Source organism: Anser anser (genome assembly GCF_964211835.1).
Source record: "Anser anser genome assembly, chromosome: 4".
In the NCBI taxonomy this organism is placed as follows: Eukaryota; Metazoa; Chordata; class Aves; order Anseriformes; family Anatidae; genus Anser; species Anser anser.
The window spans coordinates 72,415,991-72,440,789 of record NC_139724.1 but is presented as its reverse complement, the minus strand read 5'-3'; the positions used below and the strand labels follow the sequence as shown (position 1 = coordinate 72,440,789).

Sequence of the window (24,799 nt, the reverse complement as noted above, 5' to 3'; positions counted from 1 at the left end):
AACTCTAGAATGTGTCTTCATTTAATATGTATTTTTAATGATAAATAGAAAAAAGGAGACAGAAACAATCGAGTGGCTAAATGGCAAGATTTAGCAGTAGGTGCAATCTGGGGTGTTTGAAGGGCTTCTCTTCAGCTCCCAGGATAGGCAATGCGGACAGACCTGCTGTGGGAGGCTGCTGGGGAAATGGCCCCAAAGCTGAGGCTGAAGGACAACGAGCAGTGGGATGTCATCCTCAGGAAAGCGTCTCGAATATTTCTGAAAGGTGATGTGGCTGATGACAGCTTTGTGCTCTCTGAAAACCAGAACACGCTTCCAACTGCTGTGAAAAACTAGGGCTCTGCACTTGTTAAAAAGGAATGTGTGCTCCCATGTACGTTTTCCAGCAACCTCCTTAGGCAAGAGGAATTGTTTTAAAGTGCTGTAGAAGAGCAAAAACAGAAGTCTGATCGCAATTGGCACACGGAGTATGTCAATGTAAAGTTGAGTCACCCAGGCAAGATGGAGATGCAGCATTAATCTTCTTCCTCTCACTTTTACGTCTGTGCCATGTACTGTGACATTATCTTTACTAGGTTGGCAGCATTTGAGCAGCCCTCTTTCTTGGAGGTTATAGAATTTCAGTTTGTGTTTTGAAGTGTGTAAGATACAAAAAAGGAGAATGGGAGAACTTTTTTTTTTTTGCAATAAAAATTCCATCAGGAGCACATTCTTTTATTATGAAGTATTTAAACAACAACAACAGAAAAAAAAAAGAAATAAAAAAAGGCTTGGCAGGCTAAAAGTTTGTCCAGTCCCTAATCCGAAAAAAAAAAAAAAGAAAAAAGAAAAGGAAAAAAATATACTATTTTTACAGTTCTATGAAAAATACATCTTAAAAATCAGCAATTTGAGAATATGGGCAGGAGAGGAGAGAGAAAGTGAGAGAAGGCTGATGAAACACATCTATTACTAATGAAGAGAAGAGAAATTTCTCCAGCATTAGGAAAGCATTGCTAAATACCCATAAAATGTACAGTGGGAGCTGCAAGAAATCGTAAAGTTGGTGGTCTCTCATCAGTGGGGTTTTTTAAAGCTATTTGGAGACTTGGCAAATGTGCATGGGCAGGATTATAGGATAGTCTTCTTGGATAATATGAAACTGAGGAACAATAGTGAAATGAGGTAACAAATGAGAATTATTCACACCCAATGTGCACTGGAGTCACATCTGTCATTGGCTTAACTTTGTATTTCTTTTTAAATGCTTGTTTTTTACATAACACAGTCAATATGCACTCAGAGGAAAAAGTGCTTATGGCAGTCAGCATCTTTATTTTATTTTCTTAGACGAAATGATGAAATTTAATCCTCTCCTCTCCTCTCCTCTCCTCTCCTCTCCTCTCCTCTCCTCTCCTCTCCTCTCCTCTCCTCTCCTCTCCTCTCCTCTCCTCTCCTCTCCTCTCCTCTCCTCTCCTCTCCTCTCCTCTCCTCTCCTCTCCTCTCCTCTCCTCTCCTCTCCTCTCCTCTCCTCTCCTCTCTTCCAGAAGGTTTAAAGAGGGGATGTAAGAGTGACCCAAGGTCTGAAAAATATGTTTTGTCACTGTATGGCAGCAAGGGGTGAGATGGTTGTGGGTGAGATGCTTGTTATCCTACTCACATCTTCACAAAGAGGACATCGCTGCTGCCCAGTGGCTTTCTAGTCTATCATGAAGGAGTGCAATCCAGAGGCAGAAGAGATGAGCCTTGTGATAAGAACTATGTAGTTACAATGAACATAACAATATTTGCAATATATTACCTAAAGGGATAATTGAGTCCACACTGCTTGAAGTGTAGTTAGCATATACATATAAACTGGAGAGGTTTTAAAAATATAAGCTATAGGTTAAGCTTGATGCAGGATTTACTGTACTATTTTATTTTATTTTATTTTATTTTATTTATTTTATTTTATTTTATTTTATTTTATTTATTTCATTTCATTTCATTTCATTTCATTTCATTTCATTTCATTTCATTTCATTTCATTTTATTTCATTTTATTTTATTTTATTTTATTTTATTTTATTTTATTTTATTTTATTTTATTTTATTTTTATTTTTTTTTTTTTTTTCCTGTGTGGGAAGCTGGACTGAACACTCATACAGGATCCCTCTGGTCTTAATACCTTTGATTCCTGGTTAGGTATCTGACTTTCTGAAACATCGATGTACATCTTGGTGGGAGCTGCTGGGTGCCTGGCAGTCACGCATATTGGCTTGGATGCACTCCACTATAGACTGAAAGGCTCAGTTTTATAAAGAACAATTTTATTGAAAATTAAAAACCTCAGCCTGAAGCTGTCAGCCCAGCCCCAGCGGAAGTACTACTTTACTCAGGGCCAGTGCCTTGCTGCCTTCCTCCTGCTAAGGCAAGATGAAAAATCTGTCTCCACTAACCTGCTGAGAGGCTTAGCCGCACTGTATCAGCTTTTAGAGCGACTCTGGAGCTGTCAAGGCCACGGACAACTCTTCCATTGACTTCAGGAAGAGCAGATATGGGCTTCTGCACTGCAGGGTTGCGAGATGTATGGGAGGTTGAATAGCTGGAGAAAGAGCTGAAAGCAAACCTCAACTCTTTCTTCATCTGTGAGCCAATTCACTGATTTATGCACAGTTGGTCTGGCTCCATCCCAGTCTGAACTGATCCATCACTGAAACCAGTAAAAATCCTCCCATTTGTTTCCTTCGGACCTGTCTGTGGCTCGAGGTTGTTCGTGTGGTCAGGAGAGGGGTTGTGCCTAGAGGTGGACACGAGGTCCAGTCCCTGCCCTGCCGATACTTCTCTTGTGGGTTGTTTCTAAAGTGCTCGTGGTCTCTGTGGGTTCTGGTGAGCAGCAGTACCGAGTCCTTCCTTGCCTCAGCCCACCTCCTCGCTGGGCTCCCTGTGCCCTACAGCAACAACAAGACACCCAGCATCGTGTTAGCTCAAACTCTTCCTCCTTTAGCTTGTCAAGGCATTGCTCCTGCTCTCTGGTCAGTGAGGGCAAGCCAATATTCTTGGTCAACCTCCAACACCGCTCCCTTCCAGCCCTGCTTGTTTCGCTGCACGGCTCTTGGCCAACTCTGGAATGCAGGTGAACGAGAGGCTGAGATGGCCTTGGATAGAGCTGTCTTCTTCGTGGATATATTGAGGCAGAAATATAACAAAACGAAACAAAAAAAAAAAAAAAGGAAAAAAGGAAAAAAGGATGAGGTGTGAGGATGCTGAAGTCTTTCACTTAATATTTTTTGGATTCAGAAAAAGGACAGCGAATGTTAAATATAACATAGGTAGAGTTACTACAGTCTCTATTTTAGTTCAAACATATATATTTTGAATAGGAGTTTACTTTTGTGGGTGAGGGCAAAGCAAGCGCTAGTCTGCCAGATTTTTTAATGGTGGCCGTTGAGTGTGGTTTGCAAGGTCCCAAGAATCCTCAATGACTCTTAGTGATTACAGTAAAGAGAGTGCCATTAGAGGCACATTTATTATAAACTCTCTAGTCATATTCTTTGGGTGTAAAAGAGCTTTTGCTGGTGAAAAGGGAAGAGTACTACCACTAAGAACTTAATTTACAGGATCTAAGTACCCACATCTCCAGTGGGCAGTCACCATAATCATGCAGAAGTCTTGGGTTTGAGGTAGTAGAGGATTCCTAGAGAGGCTCATCTTCATGAAGGAGGTCTTATTGCCTGATAAAGTTCATTGTTTTCTGCTGTTGACCATTCATTAGAAGGTCTGAATTTATTAATAGTGTATATCAATAGCGTAACTCGATATTTTTCTTTGTAGCAGCTTATTTCTGGTTCAGTTTGGACTCCACATTGGGATATATTACTTTAGAGGCATGTTAGTAGATAAGGACATGGGAGTCCGGAGTCACGCAGGGTCAGAGTAATAAAACAGAATGATGGTGGGAAAGTCAAAATAAATAAATAACAGTAATAATAATAAAAAAGGAAGCAAGTTGACTGCAGAGTGGTCCTACTTTTGGTACACCAACCCAGCTTCTGGCAGTCCACAACTGAGAACTAAAGGTTGAGTTTGGTCCGTGGTTTTGGTAGCCCTGCCAGAGTTATCCACTTCAGTATTTTAACCCTACTGTAATTTTTTCTGTTCACAATGAGTTCCATAACTCATTTGGGACAGAAAAACTCCTTTCTCTTTGTTTTAAACTCACTGCCTAATTGTTTCATTAGTTAATCTCTGGCCCTTGATATTTTGAGAAATGATACATAATTATTTTCTCTTCATCTTCTCCATGCAACTCATGACTTCACAGACATCATTCAGATCGCCTCTGCCTTCTTTTTTTCCCAAAATGAACAGTTTTAGCCTATTTTGGCTCTTCCTTTCTGGAAACTCCTCCCTGTCTCAGGTGCCTTGTTGCCCTTTACTGTAACTGTTCTCATTCTGCTATATCCTATATGAGATGGGTGCACTGGAGCTATGTTCAAAAGTTTTTTACATTTTCTGAACGCTTCTCCTACTAGTTTTTAATTTTCTCTTTGCCTTTTTGATCCCTGTAGAGCAGTAAGTTCTCATTTTTACAAAACCATGCACAGTAACTCCAGGATCTTATTTCCAACAGTAGTAGCTCACGCAATGCTCATTATTGTGCATGGATCCTTAGGATTATTGTTTTTCTTTTTTTTTTCCTCATTACTTATATTACTCTCAATTTTGAGTTCCATTTTATTGCAGAATCACTGAGCGTTCTAAGTCCTTCTGATTTTTTTCTTCTTCACAGCTTTAGTTTGAAATATTTTAGTTGTTTCAGTATCGTCAGTAAAAAGTTGTCGCCTTGCTTTTCAGTTCTTATAGCTTGTCTACAATAAGTATATGTGTTGAACACCAGAGGTCCTAGCAGCACGAAACCTCACCCAGTCCTGCAGACTGGCCGCCTTTGTTAGGTACGTGGTCATTTATTCCTTGTTTGGTCTCCTACTTGTAACCATTTGTTGAGACAATGAGAGGACTTTCTTCCTTGTTCAGGAATAACCTAATAGGTTCCAGCATTTGGAAATCCAGGTAGACCATATTACACAGATCGCTACCCCCACAGCTCCATGACACCCACAGATGACTTGACTGGTGAGACATGACTTAAAGCTACGGATGCAATACTTGACTCTTACCTATTAAATCTTGCTCCCTGATTTGTCTACTCTTCTTTTTTAGAACATTTATCACTTCGCCTTATACAGAATCACACTTGTCTCTGTTTCTTCAATGAGCCATCTCTGGAAACTGCTATTTCATTTCGCATCATGTTTACTGCTTCTATTCTTTTGACATAGGCTGATTTAAACAGCAGGTTGGCTCTGCGCTGTGGAAATTCAGCAATTTCCTCTTTGGATTCCAATGGAGCTCTTGGGTGAATACCATCTGGTCCTGTAGATTTGTCTTATTCACTTTATCAGTTTGTTTGAAAATCTTTTCTACTGACGCTTCAATTTGAGATATCTCTTCGGACGTGCTCCCAGTAAGGAAAGCTGCAGTGCGGGATGCATCCTAAGTATTTATTTGACTTTGCTATCATGAGATAATATTTCTTGAGTGCTCAGCTATCGCATATAGATCATCTATTAGCCAAGCCAGTCCTCTGGCAAACCACTTTCTTTGGGTGTGTTCGGAGCAGTTTCTATTAATAGCTTTTAGAGCTTTAGGAAATTGTTCTTCAGAATGGTTTTAAATATATTTATATTAATTTTAGCATTGGCTAGCCTAAGTGTATGTCTTTTCTATATTTCCTTTCTGAACATCATTCTCATATTTTACTTCTAATAAACTTTACTTTGGTGTTTAACAATTCTGGGTTTTAGGGGTTCTTTTAAAGTTTTTTGTTTTTTCTCCCCCCCCCTTTTTTTTTAATTTTGTTGTTGTTTTGAGATATCTATTAACATTTAGCACCAAAAAAATGTACTTTTAAAATAGACTCTGTGAGTACTGAAATAATTTAAATCCTAACTTTCCCTTTCAACTCCTTTCAGTACAGCTCTTCATTTTTTTGTTCCTGCCTGTCAGCATCCTACAAATAGAGAAAAAGCTCCACTACTTAATGTATGAAAGATGTGATTGGTAACACATATGTCAGTTCACTGCAGAACTTGGTTTAGTACTAGTCAGTAAATGTCTTCCTAGGTTTATTCTGATATAAAATATAAACACTGCCAAGAATCAAGCCATCTCTGCAATAAAAATCCTCCACCTTGGCCTCCTAACACATTTCACACCACATAAATGAATGCTCTGTGGACATTATCATCTTTCTGACAGTATGGTCTGTGAATTTCTGACATCTACACTCATCGGTGTCCTAGTGAACAGAGTGGCAAAAAGTAAAAGAGAAAGTAGTGACGGGCTGAGGTACAGCAGCTGACCCTTGATAGAGACTTCAAAGTCTCTCTATAAAGCCTAGAAGGTTGGGAGACGTTAATACATTGTCAAATATGAAGCTTCCTCAGAGTAGGAGATTACCTTCAGGCTTGCCTTTGGGTATCCTGCTATCTGGGTTGAGTTGTTCAGTGCTGAGAACTGGACACGTCCATCCATCTGGGTTATCATGGCGAGAATGTGAAGAGGTTGATCCTCCATTGCCGTGTCTGCGATTTGGCACTTTTTCCCTTGGCTAGTCACAGGAGTGATAGTCCTCAGCTGGCTGATAGATGGATTGGTTCGTTATTATTGTTGAATTTGCTCCTGCCCCTCCCAGGTGAAGATGTTTGTAGCAGGACTGTATCAATGCACCAGCCAGGCCCTTCTTGGAAAAAAAAATAGTCAGCTTTTCTTGTAGGGAAGAAAGACTGTCAGAAGAGGGCTATCCTCTGGTATGCACCCAGAGGGCCAGATCACACCAGAGCACGGGCTGTTGTCCATGCTGTTAGATCACAAGCACATTCCATGGGACAGTTTGGGTCTGGGCCAAGTTAGTTTTCTCAGACGACTTGCAGGCAAGGTTTGGGGATGGCCTGTGCTAAGAGAGATTCCCAGTGGAAAGCTCACAAGTGGTCAACATGGGGGGGGGGTTTTGTTTTCTTTTTTTTTTCTTTTTTCTCTTTTTCTTTTTTTTTTTTTCTAGGGCTGGGGGGCAAGGAGCATTTATCCATCTAGACCCTTATTATGCTGTGACAATTGGCCTTATAGCTGGAAAATAGCCTTTGCCTGTTTTATTTGCTATTATACATACTACCAAAATCTTCACTACTGTTTTTGAACAGTCTTGGGTGTAAATTTAAGCTAAACTCTTTCCTCCAGCCTGCTGGGCCATCAGCTTCATAGGTACTGCTCAGCTCAGTCTCTGTGCGGGAGAAAAGAGGACCAAGCTTTCTGGTTGAATAGGGAGTGCTCAGAATGATTGTCAACACCAGGAAAATAACTGCATCTAACAATCTTGAGGAGCTAAAAAAAGTGGTATTTTCTGTGACTGACCCATGTGGCACGCGGTATAGATCTGCTGGTTATCAAACAGTTAATGACACTGCTACTCAGCCATGCCCTTTAACCAGGTCCCTGCTTATTAAGGGGTGCCAGTAAGGGGGTCAGGCTCAGGCAGGGCTCAAAAGAAGTGAATGAGGACAACTGTGATCAATGGATGGGAATGTGAAGAACACAGTGGTCCAGAAAAGTGAGATAAAAGGCCATAAATTTGCTCAGAATCTATGCAGGAGCTGTTTCAAGAACAAAATCAAAGTTCAGCCTAGGATTTTGTTGAAGATTAGGAAGAGCAGTGTCACAGGATAGGATCTAGAACAAGGAATAGGCAGAAGGGGAGGTCAGGCAGATGGGGATTAGAAACCAGGGCTCAAAGGCAGCAGAGATATGGCTAAGGAGATACAACCACAACCCAGAAAGATAGTGAGGGCGGAGAAGAATGGGAAGCACTCTTTGAGTAATAACTGGTTGGGTCAAACCACCAATCAAGCCTTCAAGAAAACTCTCAGGTGTCTGAGTAATTAAAAAATATTTATTTATTTATTTATTTGTTTGTTTATTTTTCTGGCTAGAGGACAGGAAATTCAGGCTGAAGTCATCACTGGTATGGAAAACATGTTGGGATATAGCCAGAGTGCACAGGAGAGACTGTGACGCAGAGACTGCAAGTCCTATGAATAACTCTGAAAATTAGCTGTAAGTAGTCCCTAGCAGAACTTGCCTATGTTTGTGAAACACATTGATATCCGTGTTATCAGTGGTGTTGCCCAACACAAAATTAGCAATGGTGCTCTCACATGTAAGAGTTTAGGTTAGTTATCTTATTAATGATATTTCTTAGCTTCTCTAAACGTAATCAGACCAACCTTTTCCTTGGTGTACTTTCCTTGGAAAGTGCCCACTGCTGGTTGAGTGCTTGTTCCGAAGAAGAGCATCTTCCAGCAAAGCTGTAGAAGGCATGTTGCTAAATAAAGTCTTGCACTTTTAGTTATGATCCAAAACCATCTTTCCATTGGTTTTCAGAGGCTTTTGGATTGAGCCTCACATGCGGATTTGCCAGTACTGTCAGATGAAAAACAGTGAAGGACATGAAGTGCCAGATGGCATTAAGTGAAATTTATTGGGTTTGGAGGTAACACAGAAACCCTAAGCTGAATGGACCCAGAAATTCTGGCTGCTGAAGTGTGACTCTCCATCTGCAGTGAACATCAAGGTGGCTTGAATAAAGGTCAGGGACCAATATTACCATTCTCTGTTTCACTGGTGGCTTATAAAATATTTTAGGATGCGCTGAGTGGGCTGTATAGGAACAGACTGACTAGTTTAGCAGATGTCACCATGGGAAGAATGTGTACCATGATCTGTTGTCTAGTCCTTTGATAGCTGTTCAAAGAGCAGGCAGGAAATTGCAATGCTGAAACATAAATTGGATATTAACACAACAGAAAGAACTGATAATGTTTCTCTTTGTGATACCAGGCTAAACTGACCAAAAAGCAATCTTAGCCAGCCTGAAACACGAACCTATTGAAATATGCAGTGTGGACATGAGTCCAGTTTTCATGTGGACATTTTTATTCTTGTGCTTTCCACCCCCTTTTAGCAGAGCTAAACATCATGTGCAGTCAGAAAAAAAAACTGAGGTGCTTTAATTTTAGCATTCACCCTAACTTACAACCATTTTCGTGCTACCAATCACTCCTAATGAGATTTAGAGACCGTGATAAATTCCTGAGAGACTCATTTGCTTTTAAATCTGCAGGTACACATCTTTATAACTATTAAATGTAGTGACAATCAGGATGGAAATGGGGTGGGAGGAAAGCCACAGAGACATTATGAGGATCTATTGCTGAGCTTACCTGGAAGGAGGGTTAAAAAAAATTCTTTTTAAAAGTCCAGTTGACAGTATTCCAAGCTATATCTAAAATTCTTAACATGCGCTGAACTTTGCTAGGCAAAAAAGCATTTCCAGGGATGTTTAAAAATGTTTACCTCTCAAATGTTTTCTGACAGAAAATGCCATTATGGATTATGCATTTTTTTGGGAAGTGTCTGTTTTCAGCATGAAATTTCAGATGTTTACTGAAGCTTTTCAGCTAGAAGCAGAAAGTTTATTTTCAGCTGTTTCTTTCTTTTTCTTTTTTCTTTTTAAACTAAAAGATAGGGGTTTTAAATTTTATTTTATTTTGTAGAAGAAGAAAACTCTTTTTTCAGACCAGCTGTAGTTCATTCACTCTTCCAGATGGAGAAGAGCCCGAACAATGTCATTTTGAAGTGTCAAGCTCTGTGTGAACACTGGAACCCCTTAGTCGGGTCCTGGCTAGATAAGTTTCACTCATGCCTGTCAAATGGCTTAGCTCCTTGCCATGGGAAAGACAAAAGGAAAACACAACATGTATGAAACTTTTCATAACAATTTCTGACAGGGTCCTAAAGCTTCTCAGAGTTGAAAGTATGCACACACATTAAACGCATGACTGCCTTTAGCATAAACCATTTGCACTCATGAGGTCTCTTTGAGCATTCCTCTTTCCTAAGAAGTGGACCCCACATACCAGGTTATGTGAACGGGGAAGGAATATTGCCTCAGGTTGTAGCTGTAACCCTTTCTGGGGCCACACGACTGTCACCTCCCTGGTCTGCTGAGCATGGCTGCTTTTGGTGCCTGGTGCTAGCAAGTTAGTTCGTTCCCAAAGGAACATGGCATTCTGGTGTTTGCCCATCTCTGAGCACGTGTACCAAGCTGAGATGATCAACCCACCCCAAATCAGGATGCCTTGAGCAGGCAGGGCCCTAGCTTTGCAGTGCAGCCCTTGGCGCATAGTAGAGATATGGCCTGAGCAGGAAACTAGGCCCACTGAGTGATTCTCAGGCTTGACGGTGGAGACTTGCTGCTTCATCTATCACAAACTCTAGCCATCTACTGGGTGCTGGTGCTCAGCCAGTTCTTCCTCTTCAGCACCAAACCCCGTGAGAGATAGATGAATGAGAAAATGAGTTTGGCAAGCTTGGTACTGGGAGAATTTGAGCGTATCTTCCTCCTTGGAGACAGGGTTTTGTGCAAGGCACAAGGCCGTGCAGTGTCTGTGGGGAAGGAGAAACCCAGCTCTGCAAAGAAAAGAAAGGTTTTGCATGTCCCTGTATGGTTTTGGGCATGGATACATTATTTGTGATGCTTCAGGTGAAGCAGAGCTGGTGCTTTTCAGGACTTAATATTGCTTCGACAGTGTGAGCTCCTGACTGGAGCTGAGCCTCCGGCCTTGAGGTTGAGCAGGTGAGAAGTGCCTGAGAGAACATTGGTTCCTTTCTCCTTTCACCTCTCCCACCCTCAACTCAAACCTTGACCCTCCCCAAAACACCAACTGTCTCACAATGCTGCACCTGAGTGTGGTCAGGGGGTCCCAACCAAGCGATGGCACTGCGAGCCCAAGCACCCAGCCGAATTTGGGTGTGTGTCTCCACGTACGGACGTCTTGCAGCACTCAGATTCATTGTTTGATCATTTGGTTCCACAAACAATTTGCTCCCTCTGCAGGAGGAATTATCCTTTTTCCATCAGTTGATTTTGGATCTTCCCACCGTGAAGCGATCCAAGCAGTGAAGAGCTTGTTAATCCTGTTAGTGCTGGGCCGTTCTGAATACACTGACTCACAAGGTAGCAGTTGTCACCGCTGAAAGCCTCAGCACAAGAAGGAGATGTTTTAATTTGTGCTCCTGGGGCTGCCACACAGCCTCTGCTTCCCTTCTGAGTTCCCACACGGCGGTGTCATGGAGGGACCCTCCGTGGTGCTCTTGCTCAAGGGCTCAACAGGCAGCACCGCTTGGCTCTGCGACGTGCAATCGTCTTGGCCACCGACGTGCTGGCTCTCCAGGGGGAGCTGGTAGAAGCGATGTGGGAAGCTCAAACCTGAAGTCATGCTTCCCTGCTTGCCAGAATGAATCATTAAATCATCTGCTCTCAGGCTGTGGCCAGCTATAAGCACCCGTGGAAAGGGAGAGTTCACTCTTCTGCCTCCATGCAGCCACACAGGGCCAAATCCTGGCCTGGTGCAACTCCAGTGGTTTTACACCAAGGTAAAACCTTGGTTTTTCGCTCTTTTCAAAATGAAGCTAAAAGTGTTTTTTTTTTTTTTTTTTTTTTTTTCCACCCTCAGAAGTGCTTCAACCAAAGTTTCTTGAAGTTACTTGATAGTGTCCCTTTCTGGAGGGGCCTCTTGCTTTATCTGAGCATCTACCAAGACATTCCTTCCCCTTCAAGCCCACTGTAGCCATGTAGAGTGAGAAGGGCAGAGAGAACAAGAAGGAGGTCTCTGCAAGCAATGGGCCCTACCCCTTTGATATAGGTGGTCTTTTCTCCCTGCTACCCGATAATCTGCCAGGAAATGTCCTGTGCCCATTGAATTTGAAGTAGGGCTGCCACAGCTGGCCACGGGTGAGCTAAAACTGTCAGACCTGGTTTTGGTTCCTGTTGGGTAAGCCTTCTGGCGAAGCAAAGGACAAACTTGTTGAAAAGACAGTTTTGTTTAGATTGAACAACTTCCCTAAGCGCAAGTTCCTTCAGCAAAGCCAAAGATGGTGGCAAGTGGTATCTGGCAAGCAGAGCTTTTGGTTGATTCTCTCATCTCATTTCCTTTTTTGGGTGGAAACAAAGTGATGTGCCTTTTTTCTCAATTACTGAGACTCAGGAAAGCCGTCTTTAATGCCCAGCTGCAAAGGTGGAAAGGAACAACAACAAAACATGCAAATACCCCAACAGGCTCTGAATGCCAAAATACAGAAAAATGGCTTGAGGTGTAGAATAACCACAATTGGCACATGACTTATTGATTACACCCGTCATATGATCAGCCCTTAGCTAGTTATAAATATTATATTAGAAGTATTAGTGAAACCAGATGGGTTGCAACCAATCCAGAATGTGGTGAGCCTGCGGCCTGAAATAAAGAGGGAAGAAGCACAATGATTTGGCATTAAAAATCATCTTTGTGCTAGAACCAAGAACTGATGAAGAAAAAGAGGAAAAGTCACAAAGCCGGCTGTGTTATGCACATGATGCCTGGGAAATCATTTTTCTGAGTCCCAAGGCATCAAAATTTATTTCCCAAGAGTCTGCAGTCCCTATTGGACCTTTCATCCTGATGCTAACTAGCTCTGTTAATGAGTCAGATTTTGCTTGTTTTGGGTCAGCAGTGAAAGAAAATAGAAAATGTGAAGACCATCACTTTACCTGTTGTGTGTCTCTTCCACAGGGGTTGGACATGGCAGGAATTTTCCTGCAAGTCTTGCAGGGCCGGTGCTTATCAGAATCATAGAATGGTTGAGGATGGAAGGGACCTCTCGTGGTCATCCTGTCCAATGCCCCTACCAAGCACTGTCACCAACCAAGCACAGAAGGGCTTCCTGATGGTCAGAGGGAACCTCCAGTGCTCCAGGTTGTGTCCAGTGCCATTTGGCCTGGCTCTGGGCACCACTGCAAAGAGCCTGGCTCCATCCTTTTTGCAGCCTCCCTTCAGGTGTATATAAACATGGATGAGATACCCCTGAGCCTCCTCTTCTCCAGGCTGAGCAGCCCCAGCTCTCCCAGCCTCTCCTCATAGCAGATGTGCTCCAGGCCCTTTTTGTGCCTTCCTGTCGGGCTCTCCCCAGAATGTCCACGGCTCTTTTTTACTGGGAGGGCAAGAAGTGGACCCAGCACTCCGGGTGTGGCCTCACCAGTGCTGAATAGAGGGGAAGGATGAGCTGTCGGTGAATCACCTCTTGGTGATACTTGCCTAAAGCAGCCCAAGATACCATTAGCCTTCTTTCCAGCAAGGGCATACTGCTGGCTCATGTTGAACTTTGTGCCCACTCAGGGCACAAAGGGCAAATGAGAGAAGAGGTAAATGCAGCTTTCTCCATCAGTGCTTCCTTTCCTGACACCTCTAGCTTTTGTCCCCCAAATCTGAGAAAGCTTTAGCCCTCATACTCAGTGTCTGCTGTAACTTTACCTCTGGGTGCTTTCTCTGGCTTCAAGCACCTCCCAGCAACTTCACATCTCACATTGACCCTCCCTATCTTATCTCCTCTCCAGGAAAACAGTGCCAGTCTCAAACATTGTGGAAGACCCCAAATGTTAATTAGCTGCAACAGGAGACCTTCAGAACCACCTCACCTCAAGGGGCTGACTGGAGAGTGTTGGGAGCAGGGGGCACCCCGTGCACAACAGGGTGCTGAGGTGCAGGAGGGCCACGGGGCCATGCAGCAGAGGCAGGAGGCTGCGGAGCCGGGCTGGCCTCGCTCAGCATTCACATCAATCCCTGCTGCAGAAGAGCTCGGGGCTGCCAGCGGGGAGGCTAATTTATCACCGCGCTGGGGAACGGAGCGGTCAGCCGTACGGCATCCGAGCGCTGTTGCCGGCTGTTAATAGCAGGCCGGCTCAGGGTCGCACAGGTGCACGCCGGGCCCCGTGTGACTCCCCGCTGCCGCGCAGCTGACAAAATATGCCCGGCATCTGGTGCTGTCCTGGCGTCTGGGCCTCCGGGCTGGCACGCCAGCCCCGCACAGCCGGTGCCTCCCTGAGCGGCCGGAGCGGGATTATTACACAAACATATGGAGGTGGCCGGAGCGGAGCCGTGCCAGGGACGGATTTGGCCTCGTCGTGCAAAGCAGCTCTCGATCGTGCCTCCGGCCTCGTTTGTGAGGTCCTCACCAAGCTCTCCCATGCCTGTGGCTTGCCTCCGTCCAGCTTTCCTGCCTCGGCCAAGCCGTGTGTCACCGTCCTGCATGGTCCTCTGGAGAAGCCTCGATGCTCTCTCCAGCTTCGGTCCCCAGGCAGGTCCACCTGCTGGCTCTTGTCCCCTTCCAGCCCTACTGAAAGGCTCATGGAGGTGGTGGGGCTTGGGGGCTTGTTGAGGGCTGGTTGCACCCATCCTGCTCAAGCCATCACGGGGAAATTAGCTGGAGACTTAAAATCAGTTTATGTTGCACAGTTGAGCTCCTGGGTTAGATGGCTTTAGGTTATGCATTTGCTTTGGTTGGGTTTTTAAGGGCCATATACATTTGTGGCAATGCATGGATACAAATGACTAATAATAGGAAAGCATGTGCTGGGTCTGTGTCCACTCCTTTCTGTCCCAAAAAGGAACGGGCTCTCTCCGAGAGCCCTAACCTTGTCTTGAAGGCCAGGACAACATGCTTTGCTGATGAGGTGGCCTGAATTTCATCACCCTCATATCACTTCTGGTTCTTGGCAGACGAGAGTCCGCTGCTTATAATACTGCTTACCTCTTTAAAAGGGCTCCTCATCTACACATCTCAAAGGGCTTTAAAAAGAAGCCAAGATCACTTTTTCCATGTTCCAGATGGGGAAACTGAGGTACAGAAAGCAAAAATGATTTGCCCAAGCAACACAGCAACACTTGAGACAGAAGCAGAGAAGGGCTTGATCCTTCTCATCTCCAGCAGGTGACCTGCCTGGTGCTGCAGCCCTGGAGTACAAGGTTGGGTGGGAGAGCTCACTGTGACAAGGATCTTGCTGGGTTACTGAGTATGTCCACTCTGTCTTTAATCACTGCCCATCAGTGCTCCTCTTGAACCACACCAGAGGTCATCCTGGAAGCAGGAGGTTCTTGCGGGCAGGTGATGAGGTGCCATGGCTAGGTGGCCATTATGGTATCTGGAGAGGTTGTACGTGCTGGATGCTCTGATATGACCCTTTCTGCAAGGAGAGAAAGCCAGATTAATCATCTAGAAAAGAAGTTGGGAAATGTTCTTTCCCTCAGATCATTGTAAAGAACTAGGGTGTTTTATTAAATAATTGTTCAAGATACTTTACAGTAAAACCAAATTCTTTTCACGAGTTTGCCATGCATGCACATTGCAAGAGAGTCTCCTTCCACTCCTGAGAGCAAAGAAAGACTTAGCAAGGAAAAGAAAAGGTTGCAATATCCATCTGACAGTACAAAGATCTGGGGCAGGGACATTCTCAAGATCACACAAGAAAGTAGTGACTGACCTGGGAATGCAATTCATTTTAACTAAAGCCCTTGTCCAGTGATTAAATGACCATCTCTTGTTCCAAATATGATTCTTTTAAGATGAAAAGAGAAGCAGAAAAGAAGAGTGATGGAGAGCTGGGATGCTGAGTGCTTTTAGGTGTGTTCTGTAACACAGTTGGATCAAGATCCAAAGCCAGAAGGAAAATGTAAAAAGAAAGGAGTCAATGGAGAGACAAGAATGATCATGCTATGATCGCGTTTGCTGGAGCAGCTGCTCTGAAAGCCAGGAGTAGCAGAAAAGCTGCATTTCAGGTGGGGAATGAGTCCCAAGATAAAGCTGCTGTTCAATGCCTGATGGTCTCCAAGCTTGGGTGGACTGGTGGCAGGCACCAGGCACCATGGCATGGCAGTGCAAGGACAGCTGCCAGGTCAGGGGACATTGGCAGAGCATGCGTAGAGCCCCTGGTGGGGTTACCACCAGCAGAAAATTTGGACCAATGCCCTCAAGAAAGCCCAAAGAATTGGAGCCAAGAGGTGGTCAAGAAATTCTTGAGCTTGTCACTTGGTTGCCGTCAGTGGCTGCATTGCACATGCAGTTAATTGTCTCCTCCTGAATGCCTCTGCATGACCCCACTCAGGAGACCTCTCAGGGATCCCAACCTTCTGATCATAGCTGGGATCTGCCTCCAAAAACCTATTCTTTCTCTCCGATTTCTTCATGGGTTGATCAGGTTGCCTACATGGAGGATGACCTCTGAACAGTATCGAACCCCATGGATTCAGGGCCATGCTTCCGTGGGAGCTCCTCTCCATCTCACATTTGGGTTTTACCCATGTGGGTGAAGGGGGACAGTGGTGAGGACAATTTTATTGTTCTTTTTCACCTCTGGAGAAGTGCCATGGTTGACATCAGCACATGATGTGCTGCGTTCAGCCGCTGACTGGACACCAATTTCCCTTGTTAGCAAAAAGGGCAAATCCCTAACGAGGGTGGCAGCTACGAGCTGGGCTTGCTGGGAGCCCTCCCTCCCCAGGCTTTGCAACCTGGCACTCTGCACAAGCGATAGAGCCATGAAAAAATACAGAAAAATTGCCTGTTGGGGCTTTGCCTCCTCCATGTTGATGTGTTTTTTTCAAAATATTTTTTTCTTCTTATATTTCACTTACTTTCTCTACTCTTGTAAGCAAGTTAACCTTGAAAAAAAAAACCTATTGCCTCCCGAAAATATAAGCAAAAACTCCTCTCTGGTGTTTGATATTTGTTAGTGGAAGAAAAAAAATATTTCTTCTCTGCGGAGGGTATTTTCAGAGGTGCTGGCACTGCTGTCCCTTCCCGTTGCCCCATCCTTTCCCTGCATGTGGTGCCGCATCTTCTGCTGTGTGCGGCCGCGGGCCAGATTCAGCCCCATCTGTAGAAACGCAGCTTCTTCTGCCAGATGTCACCGCTGCACAGCCGCGCAGACCGAGGGATATTCCTGCAGGAGCGTGCCTCTCAGAAATACCATTCTCCAGCTCTCACCGGCCCTGAAACTGCTAAGGCTCTGTTTGCCTGGAAAAAGAAAAAAAAAAAAAAAAAAAAAAAAAAAAGCAACACACACACACAAGAAAAAAAAATCTGAAGGCATCCAGTTGCTCCTGGGCAAATTGCCAGTGATTGAGTGACCTGCTGCTTCCCCAATATTGCATTCCGCTGGCATGTCTTTAGCCCTGGCTGACGCCAGCCATCTAACTCACCCCCAAAGCAAACATTTCCAGTTGGCACCGCTGCCTTGTTTTTCTGAAGAACCGATTCATGCTTCCCTTAAAAAGTTTTACTATATCCATTTTATTTTATTTTATTTTTTTCTGGTGCGGGGAGCCACCAGGGAATGGCTGCCGCTTCAGGGATTTCTCCTTAAAATAAAATAAAATAAAAAAATGAGAGAGAGAAGGGGGGACTTTTTTTTTTTTTCCACCTCCCTTTTTAGTGAGCATGATAAATCCATTCAGAGCGCTCCTTGTGTGCGAGTGTGGAAACCTTCTGCTAAAAGAGTTATTCTGTTCTCATTCACAGATAATTGCTCCCCGAGGGGCCGGGGAGAGAGCAAGGAGGAGAGACTGATAATCCAGAAGGACATGGATACAAATATCAGGCCGCGGCGCTGAGTGCCTACTTAATTTATTGGGAACGAGCTGTTACTCAGCACTTTGCAGGATTAGGCCCGCTGTAATTCTGTTATTTAAGCAGACACCGAGCCCAACGAGCCCAACTACGACAACAACCCACCCGGGGCCGTTGCGGAGATGGGCGGCGTTGGAGAGGGAGCACATGCTGGTTTATTTTTTACGCTATGGAAAGAATGAGCTTTTAGGACACAAAGTCCTGGCGGCCGGCGAGGGGGTGGCGGGAGGGGAGCGAGGGGACAGCCTGGCTCCGGGCTGATGGACAGACCCAGGTTAGGGCTGCTGCCCGGCCAGCCGGGATGATGTATGGCAGCATGTATGTATGGGGCTCCCCAAAAGGGCACGGCCTTGCCACCTGGAAGGTAGGTGGGTGGCAGCACCCAGCACCCCATCATGGCTGGGAACGGTCCGGACCACCACTGGTGCCTGCTGGCCCCGCTCCGAGCTGTGTGTTATTAATTATATCTAATTGCATAGAGTGACAGCCGCTTGCCCAATGGGCTGCTCTTACCAGGATCTCATGCAGGGGTGAGAATTCATCCGCCTTCCCCCTTCATACCCTCTTGGGATGCATCGTGTGTCCCCCAAACCCAGTGCTTCCAGCAGGATGCCAAACAGCTTGAACGGGATAAAGGAAGGAGCCTTCCTGTTCTTGTCTTCACAAGGATGGCTGAGGGTGGCAGGGACCTCTGGAGGCCACCTGGTCCAACCCCTACTCAAACAGTGTCACCTAGAGCAGTTTGCCCACCCTCTGGTCTTGATGGACCCCATCTTTCATTCTACAATTCCTGTGATATTTGACCCATTTGTCTGCATTTTCACTAACCATTTGGAAAAAAATTCCTCTGGGAAGCCAAGGGCTTGGAAAGAAATGTTTAGACTTCTGGCCCAACTGAAAGTTGCAGTGACATTAAAATATAGTAGGCTTTTCTGCACAAGGCTTCTTTTTTTCAGGGAAAATAAATATATTTATCTGACTGTCCATTGAAACATCCATCACCCAAACAGAAAGGGCCTGAACATGGCTTTTCTCATGGGGTGGTGCAATGAGGGCTGTGTAGTAATTTCGGCTATTTGCTTCTCCCAGATCCTTGGGTTTGCATCTCGCATGAATTTCTGTCTATTTTTTGAATACCTATTCAGCTGGGGAAGGAAATACAAGGGGCTCATAGAAAACCCTGTTACTCCTTAAACAAGATCTTCCACTGTCAAACAAGCAGCTACCACTATGCGTATTTTACAGGTAGGGAAACTGAGGCAGCATGGATGAAATAACCCTTAAGTTCATCTAGTCCAACTCGAGTCCACCACTACAGAATCACAGAATTGTCTATAATGAGTCATGATCCCATATAATTCTCTTGGATTTATTACTGGGTAGGCATTGATGGAGGTTTTCAACCTGGGGATTGCAGCCCTTAGTCAAGGATACCATCCCAGGGATGTTTCCCATTTTAAGATCAATAATTGCCCCCCTCTGCCCCTCCTCATTTTGAGTGCTTTTTAGCCAAAATAACCCTGTGCTCATGTCATAGTAGCAGCTAAAGGAAAAGCTGACAGCTATGAGGTAGTAAAGACAAATGGTGGAAGGGAGAGACTGAGGAGAAGCTGGTCTCAGGCTGTGCTGGTGAGGAGTGATGACAGCAAACCCGTTTCTCTGGCAGAATAAAACCTGAAGGGGAATACTTCAACCTTTGAGACTGCTAATATAAATAAAAGGCACACAGAGGGAGGTTGGTAGGTTCCTAATCAATTAAAAGCAAATCTCTAGCCCTGCCGTATTGTTAGAAGACTGTGGGTGACATAAAATGAGACAGAGATGTGGCAACACGGTGATTTTCTCACTGCGTTTAAGCACTTGCTCAGCTGGGGCAAGCAGCACAGCAGTGGGATTTCTCTTGGTTTGCAGCTTCACCCTCTGCGATATATTTAAATTCATACCAACAATCGATTTGGTTTGCGCTAAAGGAAAAGCCACGGGAGCATTTCCACTGATCTTTTGGAAAATATTAAGCTATGGTCCTAACATGATCTGACTGTGTCCCTTTCAGGTCTTAATTGCACTAGAACTGCCACAGAAATAAATGTTGTTTTCCTGGAAATGTCATTATTTAGCTGTTATCTGATTGGTTGTTTTAGCGATGATGTCGTAGTTCCATGACATCATGTCTGAATTTTTCAACTCTTTCCATCTGGATTAAACACCATCATCAATCTGGAGCGGGACGCAATCACGTGTCACCAAGAAACCCAAGATTAAATAAATCCCGAGAAGTAATTGCTTTTGGTCCATGACACTGGAGAGGTGCAAATGCAGAGCCCGTAACATCCATCTGGATTTTGACCCGGCTTTCCCAAATTTCTGCTCTTCCTTCCCATATCATCCAATGTTTTTTTGTTCTGCACCACCCTTCGTTTGTGCTCCTGGTGGGATGAAGCACGGCAGGGCCAATGGCTGAACCCCAGCATTTCCATCTGTGTTGCTGGCTGTTTCGAGAGCATGGGGTAGCTCCACCGTGCCCAGGAAGAACCAACCACAGGAGATGTGCCACAGCCTTGGCCCATCACACCTGACCCAAATTTACCCATATAGATGTGAGCTGGGCTTTTGATGAGCATGACCCCACAGCCGGGTGGGATGGAGGAGGCTCCAACCCACACTGTGCAGTGCAGGATGAGGCCAAGCCCTTGCGGTGTCGGTGCCCGGGGAGGCTACTCTCCTCTTGTGTGCAGCTGCCTCGTGGGGGGAAGGATCTTGCCCACCACCAGCTGCACCTTGGGGCTGTCCCGGAGCAGCCCAATAACCCGCTGCCCCTCCAGCTGTCCGGCAGCAGTTGCTGTCTGCAGCCCCGTGGCTTTGTGGGATAGACACAGCTGGGGAGCCCCGCTTACAGTGCCAGCACTGTGAAATTGGTGTCGGTTCAGCACCTGTCTACCAAAGATACATGGCCTGCCTCGAAGCACCTGAGTCTTGCTGTATGTTTGGCCTCACAGCTGAGCTGTCAGGGAGGGAAAAACACTCCATTTCCTAATTGTCCTTTCCACCTGGTGTTTTCTGAGGGCAGTTCCTGTACTTTGGATGGGTCATAGCCCTGCTCCAGAACACCCCCAGGTCAAGGTCTGGACATTGGTTTGAACCTTGCAGCTTAGCCCCATGCCTGGCCCTAATGGCAGATGCTTTTAGTGCCCAGCACTGCTACCCCTTCCTAGGGAGCACATTAACATCATCATATCAGTCCTAAAGCTTAGGAACCAGAATGCAAATAAAAAGTACACACTACAAAATATATATATCCCTGGTTTTTAAGGCTGTCTTATGATCTGGGGAGCCTGACTCATGGTTTTGACAGCTTGCTTCTGGCAATAACAAACAATATCTCATCACACGACAAGGAAGAGTGATGGACAATATCAGCAGCCGATCTGAAGCACTGCTGAGAATATAGATGCTTGATCCAGATAAGACTGGTAAATCCTACAAAAAATAAATGGTACATGGAGAGAGTTTACAGGAATGCAGCCCCCGGAGCTGGCTAAGAGCATTCTCTAGCACCATCTAGTGCTCTGAAAGCCTGGTATGTTAAAAAATGATGAGATTTAATCATCATATAGATTGATACCATAGGCAGTTTTGAGCACCGTGGTGCTGAATTGTCAAGTGATGCATATCTTGGAATACATTACATGAAAGGGTATGCACTAAATTAAGTTAAGTGTTGGCCATGAACCTAGGTAATAAACGTGGCATGCATATTGCAGACAATGCAGATCTGTGATTTATGCTAGTGAGGCTTTTAAAGTGAGGATCCATATTATTAAACTGTGTGTTCAATCATTTCAGAAAACCAGAATAGATTCATAAATCTGAACTTCAGGGGCTGGGCCTGAATTTCCCAGAAGCACTTAAAATGCACCTTCCTTTTCCCCAGTGCATTGCTGCTTCTTCCCTAAATATCTCTGCCCCTCTCCAAACATGCCTTATCATCTCAATTTACGTCATTTCTATTTTTGCAAGACTCTAAGGCTGATCAGCTTCATCCCCAGAGGAGAATTCCCATCTGCTAGAAACAGAAAAGGGAATAATGACGGGCAACTACCAATACCTCCAGCAGCTGAAGGGAGAGTTGTATTAAACCTGGCTGTTACATCAGGGCATCTGGGGACAAATAACTATCTAGAACACACCGGCTGTTTGGTTAAAAGCCCAAGACTCAAGCCAGGTTTGTCAGACACATCCTCAACAGTCAGCGAAACCCCCGGCAGGTCTGGCGCCAAGTTTGGAGTGTCAGGAAGGGAATACAATCACACCATGCTATTATTTAAATATTGTATTTTCCTTATTTGTCTGTTAGATGAAGCTGTATGGAGTTATTGTCGAGATGTGAACCAAACTTGTGCAATGCTTTCTGTTTGATTTCAGGCCTGGTTACCTATTGCATGATGTACCTTCGCTCAGCGTTTTCAGGACTTGCCAAACTTGGATGGAGGAGGTATTTTAAATAATATTTATCATTTCTCTGCTACAATATTTTCCCAATAACTTCTTTTCAGAATGTGATAAAACTGTTAATAAGGAGATGATGGCAATAGTTCTCACCAAGAAATCTTGTTAGATGTCAGATTGTATTCCCTGAGGTTCCTTGTGGTAAAAAAAATAAAATGTAGTTAACAACAGCCTAGGGTGATCTGGACTGCTGATTTCATATACTGAGCTGGTCTTTATTTCTTCTCCATTGCCACAAGTAAGGCAAAGCAAGAGGCTAAAAGGTACCTGCTTTACCCATTAAGCAATTATAGACCTAATCCTGGTAAACTGTTTCAGTTCAGCATTCGTTTCCCAGACTTTTGTTTGCATCTTCATTTTTTCCAGGTTGAAAAGGAGTGAAGTTTTGGCTGCAAAGGAGGTGGAAGTTATTAAGACTTCATGAAATTTCAACACAAAATTAAGCCAACCTCCAAGACAGGTCTCTGCTGCACAGTTGGTGCCAAAGCCAGGAGCTGCAGGACAAGGAGGCTATGTGCATAGACTTACCACAGTTGTAAGGAAGAAATGCTGGTAGGCTCAGCAGATGATACCTTTTAACTGGACGGGACAATATACATCAAAACGTATTGATGGAGCAGTAAGAGATGGGGAGAACGTGGCCAAACTATGTCCCACCCAGTAAAGTAGGTCTGCCTGTCTCATCTAAGGACACATACATATGTGTATTTGCAGATGATAGATTAAAATCTATAGATTTCCACATTGGCTAATGTTTAGAAGGACCATAAAGTTTTAAAATGAAATTACTTATCTATTTTAGCCATTTTTTTGAGGATTGAGAAAGATATATATTAATAAGGGAGCCTTATTTCAGATTTACCTTTGAAAAATTATTCCCCAGGAGAAAAACTTGAAGACATTTCTTGTTTCTGAAGCCACAACTTGTTCTTGGTTGCGTAAACTCCAGAGTTGTCAGGTAGGACTGACATGAACAACAGACATTCACTATAAATTGTTATCCTAGGATGACTGAAAGCTACAGGCTGCACTCAGATTTACCTGGATTTTGATAGTATTATTGTGATCCCCAAAGTGGTGTTCCTGGTGGGTGAAGGAGGAGTTTTGTAGATGACAAAATATCAGAGGGGAAAGAAACTGTAGTGTGTGGATATGCACAGAAATTTCAGCCTTATGTAGTCTTGAGAGTCACATAGGTTAGACCCAACAAACTAGAAAATTGCTAATTTCTTTGCTGACTTTGGGGTCTGACCTCAGGGACAAAGTGACCCAGCAGGAGGGCATCACTTTGGGGGGCACAACCTGTTATGCCCGTGGTCCAGTGGCAACTGCTAATTCATAGGAAAGCAGAAAATACCTCAGAGTGGATAAATAAGCTTTCTTACTTGAGTTCACCATTAGGGTAATGAATGGATTTTTTTTTTTGTTAGACAGCAGAAAGAATTTGCTTTATATAGAAAGAGTTTGATCTGAGACTAATCTGTTCAGTTATTAATGAAATTTAGATCATTATTTCATGTACATGTGCAAGTAGCAGCAAAAGGACTCTACTGAATATTTTTGGGGGTGTGACAGAATAAGAAAAAGAGCAATGCTCTTGGAGTGATGCTTTCTTCTTTTAGGGGATCTTTTAAATTCTGAGTCAGGACTTTGATCCACACTAAATGCGGTTTAAGAGAACTCCAGTGATATGAAGAATGTAGGCAATGGCAGGAAAATAAGTTTCACCAGAACTCCCCAGCAGAAAACAAAATGAGAAAAAAAAATATAGTCTGAATTTATGCTCCATCAGGGCACGTTATTTGCAATAATACACATTTGTTTGTAATGGAGCCCATGCTTATTGGAAAAGGTGCCAAGGAAATGCATTCTCAGCTTGTGAGGTTAGACCCTCCTGGTGTAATGTAATAATTCTCTTTTGGGATCTGGGACTCAGGATTTCCCTTCTTGTGCCTGGTTCTTCAGATAGGGAAGGGCTGTTGCCTTGGGAGAGCTCTCCTCTGCAGACTCAGGTTGCTTAGTTGATTAAAAAGAGCTATCCCAAGACTGAAAAAAAATATATTAAATGGTTCATGGTTCTCATTTACTAGAAAAACAATTTGTGGTAAACAGTTTTTTTTTTTTTCTGGCTCCACTTCAGCAATATGTGTCACCAAAAGTTATTTGAAAATCTTGCCAGAAAAATGAAAATCAAATCTGTTTAGAAATGTTTTTCCTTGTCTTGTTCAAGTCTAATTCAATGACTTCCTTTCTTTTAAAATATGTATTAACACCTTTTTCTTCTGTATTAACACATTTTTCTTGAAGGATGGAGTGGAATGGGTTGAAAATTTTACATTTACATTCTTGACTTGGGGTATAAAATTTGAGTCTGAATCTAAACAAGAATGTCTTCAAAGCTGCGGGTTTTGGGTTTTCTTGATATAGCAGGTGGCTGTTCAGATAAGAAAAGCTGGTTCTGCCCATTACACAGACAGGAACCAGGTGCGATGTGCAGATCTGCACTGGAACTTCCTGAAAGTTTGGGAGTCTGGAGCCAAACATGCTTCTTGGATTCAATCACTGCTGCACTTCCAATTATAATTATTGTTTTATAATGTGTCAAATTGCCAGCAACTGAAAACACAATCTGAAAATATGCATACTTTAATATGCCAATGAGAAATTTGCCAATGGACAATAAGCAGGCTACTGAATAATGCTGTGCTTTGAATA

The 24,799-nt window shown here is 44.1% G+C and overlaps 1 long non-coding RNA gene across 1 annotated transcript; it reads left to right on the top strand.

Moving 5' to 3' along the window:
- Positions 1-7,039: 7,039 nt before the first annotated feature.
- On the top strand, positions 7,040-23,930 carry LOC310898964. Its single transcript, XR_014583879.1, has 3 exons — positions 7,040-8,134; positions 22,001-22,070; positions 22,451-23,930. It is a non-coding gene; the product is annotated as an uncharacterized lncRNA (long non-coding RNA).
- Positions 23,931-24,799: the final 869 nt, after the last annotated feature.